We start from the raw sequence: 6991 nt of genomic DNA, 5'->3' as shown, positions 1-6991 counted from the left end.
TCCCTGGCAGGACACACGTCTCCTCTGACAGGTGGGCGGGTGCCGTTTCACCTCCGTCATGATGACTGCCTCAAAAAAGGTGCGCCACACTGTTTCGAAATATCTCCTTTCTTCCTTTCCTCTCTCTTTCTCTCTCTCCCCGCAGGGATCGGGAAACGGGACATTTCGAAGGAGTCCTTCGCAGCGAAGGAAACGAGCCCTGAGCCCTCCTACTGATCAGGGGTTCGAAGGTTGCGCCCCGCGGGGTTCGGCGATGGCCCCATAGCACTCAGGCTCCGAGCCCTTTACTGATCAGGGGTTCGAAGGCTGGCCCCTCGAAGGGATTCGACAGCCGCCCCAGAACACGCAGAGTCAGGGATGACCCTGGGTACGTCCGTTACATGGCCAAGGCTCGGGCTATGCTCCCGAGGTACCCTAAGACATTTCCGAGACCAGCGGTAACGGTTTGTAATGGAATCCCAACGAAGGGAGGTACCGAGCCCTCGGACCCTATCGAATGGGTCTTGGTCCAGCAAATCACCTGCAGGTACTTTTGGAGCGCGCCTCTGGGCCACTAGCCGACCCTTATCGAATAGGGCTCGGACGTCCGCTCGGATTACCCGATAGCGACTCACCGGAAACACCATGTTCAGCGCCCACCGAGGGTAGCATGGAGTGTTCCCCCCTCCTCCTTACGGAAAGGCGACGAAGGGGCATACAATAAAAGCCGAGACGGTCCTCGATCGTCCTCTTGCTCCGTGTAGAGGCTCGGAGGCTGCTCTCGCACCAGGCTACAGCCAAATTGTTGACCACGTGTCCACGTCAACAAACCAGCTTAAAAACTCGGAGCCTAACCATGCACCCGGGCTGCGGCCAGGCCGCATGAGGGAACAACAAGGCCGACCGAGGAATCGCAAGAAAAATTAAGACCTCAAAGGAGTCAAACCACTCCTCCGAGGCCTCGGGGGCTACACCCGACGGGTGCGCTCGCGCGCACCCTTCGGAATAAAATATAACCGAGAAGGCTAGTCCCCTTGCAGAAAATCCAACAGAACCTCCAAGCGAGTGCCTACACTCCCTTTGAGGCTCGGGGGCTACTGTCAGGTACCATAATTAGGGGTACCCCCAATACTCCTAAGCATGGCTGAAAAACATCTTCAAAACAGACCGTAAAGGCTGGTAAGCACAGCGCAAAGTTAAAGCCTCATCTACCAAAGGATGCGATCTTGTCCCGCCCGACCCCGGCCTCGGGCAAGAACAGTAGTCCCGGACGGATTCACGCCTCGCCCGAGGGCCTCCTCAGGCAGCGGGCGCACCCCCGGCTCGCCCGAAGCTAAGCTCGGGCAAACTTTGTCGTATAGCAACCTCGGCCAAATCGCCTTACCGCCGACCGTATCGCATGCACATTTAATGCAAGGATCACCTGACACCTTATCCTGACACGCGCGCCTCAGTTGGCAAGGTCAAAATGACCGCAGTCACTTCGCCCCTTTACTGATCGTTCTGACAGGAAAACAACACTATTCACCCCGTTCTGACTACTCTGCCAACCACCAGGGTAAGACTACCAACAGTAAGTCACGGCCTCTCCCGAGTTCAGCCTCGGGCGCAACAGGGAGCTCCGCCTCGCCCGACACCAGGCCTCGGCCTCAGGAGAAGGCCTCCGCCTCGCCTGACCTCGGCCTCGGCCTCAGGAGAAGTCACTGCCTCGCCCGACCTCGGCCTCGGACCGACTACGCTACAGGGGATACATCATTACCCTACCTCTAGCTAGCCGCCTCAGGCTACGAAGGAACAAGACCGGTGTCACATCTAGACTACTCCGGCAACAGGTAATGATGGTTCCCTGCATGCGTCCATGACGTCGATTGTTCTCAAGCTCTCTACGAAGGCAAAGAAACGTCAGCAGGACCCAGGGCCGCACCGCCAGCTATGCTTCTACAGGGCTCAAGCATTCCTGCACCGGCCACGTTAGCACATAGCTACACCCCATATGTACAGCTGGACCATCCCCTTGTATCTATAAAAGGGGATGCCCAGGGCCTTCTCAGGGAGGGAGGAGGGGGCGGAGACGGCAAGGACGACGGAGACGAACTCACTCAAACATCGAACTCCACTCCGTAACACTAGACTTCCCAAGGGACCTGGGACCCATTCCCTCTCTCGCAAAGCTTGTAGCCCCTACTGCAAGCACCCTGGTGCAAGATAATATAAGCCTCATCCCCCCTCTTGTGTTTCATCTTGCATCAACCCATCTGGGCAGGGACACGCGGCACAAAATTCACTAGTCGGTGCCGTTGAGGGTTCCCCGGGTCCGAAAAGCCGACAATATCCAACCATCCTATTTATCAACCTACTGTCATGAAGACCGGGCCACCCTAGTATCGAATATAACTCGGTACTTATCATCTAGTATCAAAGCTTTTGTTGTCATGGTAGGTCTTACTGTCATCCACTTATTTATCACGGTCTTCATTCATCTTATATTTTGTTTTCTCCTATAGTCCAAAGTCACTAAAAACCTATAACCCTTTGGCGGTACTGATACCTTGTGTTGTTTAAAGTTCCTCAAGTTGCTAGTTATCACCATCGTATTCATATTGTGTCATTGCATTTGATCTTTGCACCCCATTGGTGTTATAAAAAAGAGAGAGAAAAGAAGAAGAGAAAGAAGTCAAAAAAGTGAAAAAACTGAAAGGGGATTGTGTTGCAGAGTGTTGCTGAAGATTTCAGTTACATTGATTTGGTGAGAATCTTTTTAGCAACAATTTCTTATCTTTTTAGCACATCAACACACTTGGTTGACAGTACCATAGCCCACCTTGATCAGCCTCCCATAGCTCCACTAAAAACCTAAACCGGGACGTTCGACTTGTGATCCTTTCAACCGCTCTACTACCTCTATCGAAGCTGTCACATCGGCACCATCGCGGTCCTAGAGATCAGGAAGAGCTTGGGTAAGTAAGAGGTGAGATCGACTGTTCCACAAATACTTTCATATACTACTTTCTCTTGCTTCCCTCTAACATGGTAGGATCCAATTCAAGTGTTCACAGTGGAAACCATGGAGACGGAGAGCCCCCTGTCTCTCGGTCTGAATTGCATCACATGGCCGACTCACTTATGGAGACCATGGAAAGGATGTTTAATGAACGTCTGCCCACGACAGGAGGTCGAAGGCTACATCATCGTGATCTAGAAGAATTTAACTGCAAAGAATCTAGAGATGAGAATTCTGGTTTCGGCCATGAATTCAATCCCTTCAGAGATGGTCGTAGAGGTTATGGTGATGGTCGCCACGCTGATTTTGATAATCTGCGTGGAAGGCGTCGTTCACACGGACACCGAGTAAGATTTGAAGACGAGGAGTTTGAAGACCATGATTATGAGGAAGGATCTGATGAGAATCCCTTTGCAAATTATGGAGTGTTTGGTCGGCGTCATCATCACCGACATGCTGACTTTGAAGATAGAGACTAATATCATGGACGACGTCATAGAAATGACCCAGACAATATTGCCCGAGTCAAGTTGGATATTCCTAAATTTACTAGGAAAGAAAGTGCAGATGAATATCGTAATTGGGCTAAGCAGTGTGATCAAATTTTTAGAGTTCACAATCTTTCAGATCAACATCGAGTGAACTTGGTTCAATCAAGTTCTCTGGTTATGCTCTTACTTGGTGGAATCAAGTGCAAGAACATCAAATTAGATTGAGACTAAGAAATATTAATACATGTGAAGAGATGAAGCGAGTGATGAAGAGGCGATTTGTTCTTTCCAGCTACCAACGTGATCTTCGAAATTGATTGCAATTATTGAAGCAAGGAAAGAAATCAGTTGATGAATATTTTAAGAAGATGGAGTTGCTGTTAGTGCGGACTGGAATCAGAGAAGATCCCGAGTCAACCATGGCAAGATTTCTAGGCGGACTCAATGAAGAGATTTCTAGATTTGTCGAGATGTTCCCATACCGTACCTTGCAAGATCTAGTTGATCAAGCAATGCGTACAGAGAGAAAAATTCAGCAAGAGTCACGTGGAAAATCTTATGTAAGTCATTATAATGTTGTCCCATGGCGCAAACAGCAACCCAGTGCTTCTTTTGGTGGATGACAATCCCAGGGAAATGCAGCTAGGTCTTCTCCATCCAATGGTACATCAAAGATGGCGGCTTCAATAGGGTCATTCCCTGCAAATAAGCAGCGGCCAGCTGCTAGTACATCAGACACGACTGAAGCTTAAGTTGCTACTTCTTCTACTCGTACAAGAGAAATTGTGTGCCATAAGTGCTATGGTCGTGGGCACATTGTTGCTCAGTGTCCAAGTAGAAGAACAATGTTGTTGAATGAAAAAGGTGAATGGGAATCCGACAGCGATCTAGAAGATGATGGACTGAAGTTTGATGAAGAAATTCAACAGGAAGAGAATGAGATCCAGCCAGAAGAAGGAGATCATAACTGTTTTATCTCTTTTCGAGTGTTAAGTGTGACTGCTGAAAGGGAAGAAAATGGACAACGTCATAATGTTTTCCATACCCGAGGTATGATTGAAGATAAGCTATGCTGCATCATTGTTGATAATGGTAGCTGCAACAACATTGCTAGTCAAGAATTGGTGGACAGATTGGAATTAAAATCAAGGTGTCATCCTAGTCCATATAAGATGCAGTGGCTTAATGATTGTGGAGCGTTACATGTTAGCCACATGGTAAATGTTCCTTTTTCTGTTGGGAAATACAATGATCATGTGGAATGTGATGTGGTCCCTATGCAAGCATGTCAATTGCTGCTAGGCTGACCTTGGTTATATGATCGTGATGTCCAGATTTTTGCAAGAACCAACAAGTTGTCTTTCTTGTACAAAGGGGAGCAGGTCTCTTTGCTTCCTTTGACATCGGAGGAAATTTTAAAGGATGATCTAAAGAACAAATAGCGAGAGAGTGAGAACCACTTGAGAGTGATCCACAAAAATAGTAAGGAAGAGTGTCCAAAGCCAAATAAAACTCCATAGCCTTCAATTTCCAAGACACCGGGAAAAGAGGGATTAGTCATGATGACTAGGAAGGGGGATCTAAAAGAATTGAGTGAACCTAATGCCATGTTCTTTGTGCTCCTGTACAAGGACAACCTTCTTTCTACTAACAACTTACCCTCTACTTTTCCAAGTATTGTCTTTGATGAATTACAGAAATATGGGGATGTGTTTCCTGATGAAGTGCCACCAGGGCTAACACTTAAGAGAGGGATTGAACAACTAATAGACCTTGTGCCTGGCGCTTCCCTCCCAAATCGTGCTGCCTACCACACCAACCTAGAAGAAACAAAGGAAATTCAGCAACAGGTGGAAGAATTGATTAAAAAAGGGTACATACAAGAAAGTCTTTCCCCTTGTGTTGTCCATGTCCTTCTAGTTCCTAAGTGAGAGCACCTAGAGGAGGGGTGAATAGGTGATCCTATAAAAATGAAGACTAAACAACACAAACTTGGTTTATAAAATGTTAGTGAAGTCAAAACCAAGGTGCAATGAATAGAGAGGGAGAATGAGTAGACACAACTTCTTCACTTAATTGCTCTTCACAAGATGAGTATTAAACTTAGAGAAATTATGAAGTGAATATAAGTAGAGAGAATCACACTAGAATAAAGATAAGTGACACAACGATTTTTATCTCGTGGTTCGGCCAAGTGGAACACTTGCCTAGTCCACATTGTGGCGTCCCAATGGATGAGGGTTGCACTCAACCCCTTTCAAGTGATCCAATGATCAACTTGAATACCACGGTTATCTTTATCTCAAGTATATCCCTTTGTGAGGAATCTCCACACTTTGGAGTCTCTCACGCCTTACACAAAAGATCTCAAATGAGCACAGGAGTAAGGTGAGAGTAGCAACATGCACAAAAGCGAGAGTCACAGCACTAACACGCACACACGATGAGAACGAGCACACGAAAGCACCACAGCGGAGTTACAACTCAGAAAAGTGCTCGAATCTCTAACACAGTGAATCAAATGCGCGAATGCGAGGTCTCGGCGTCTTAGGATGTTCAAGAGGTGCTTGGTGTACTGCTCCATGCGCCTAGGGGTCCCTTTTATAGCCCCAAGGCAGCTAGGAGCCGTTGGAGCTCCTTTTGGTAGGCAATAGTTGCCTTCTTTCCGTGGGCGCACCAGACAGTGAACAGTGCACGATCTCCTTCCTTTTCTGGTGAAACCGACCGTTGCAGCCACGACCCCCTTAGCACACCGGACAATCCGGTGTGGCCTGGTGACCGTTGGCGTGAGCCACGCGTCGCGCGCTGATTGCATTGTCAACCGTTGGCGTGGGTGCGGTTGGCTCACCGGATAGTCCGGTGCACACTGGATAGTCCAGTGAATTTTAGTCGCAGCGTCCCCAACTTTTCCCGAGAGCAGCGAGTTTGTCGAGCGTGCCAGCCTGGTCACCGGACACTGTCTGATGCACACCAGACAGTCCGGTGCACCCGCGGGCTGGTGCAAGTCTGGCTGAGCACTGCCAACCTTCTCCAATCCAATCTTATTTGATTTGACAAGGTTCCTAGCACTTAGAGGAATATGTTAGTACCAAAAACAATCTCCCTCTTTTTGGTGATTTGTGCCAACACATTAAAAGCAACTCAAAATGGAACAACATTTTCAAAGAGAAGCTAATGAGTGCAAATTGAAGACAAATTTATCTCACATAGGATTTGGCATATTTGGACCACTGTTACCACCACTTGGTTTTTTCATAAAACAAATTCTTTTTCCTATCTCTATGTCAAAAACACTTGTTTTGGCAAATCAAAAGATCTTTGAAGAGTAAATTTGATCAAATGCCAAAACCCCCCTTTTCCCATAATTAAATTTCTCCCCCCATAAGAGAACAATTTTTGCAATAAGAGGATTTTGATCAAACACTAAGAATCTAACACTAAAATTTTTAAAATTCCCACGTGGTTGGCTGATCCAATTGCTTTGGCCTTAATTTCTCCCCCTTTGGCATTAAGCACCAAA

The sequence above is a fragment of the Zea mays genome, chromosome 2 (genome assembly GCF_902167145.1).
Source record: "Zea mays cultivar B73 chromosome 2, Zm-B73-REFERENCE-NAM-5.0, whole genome shotgun sequence".
NCBI classification, from domain to species: Eukaryota; Viridiplantae; Streptophyta; class Magnoliopsida; order Poales; family Poaceae; genus Zea; species Zea mays.
Note: the sequence above shows the minus strand (reverse complement) of the source record.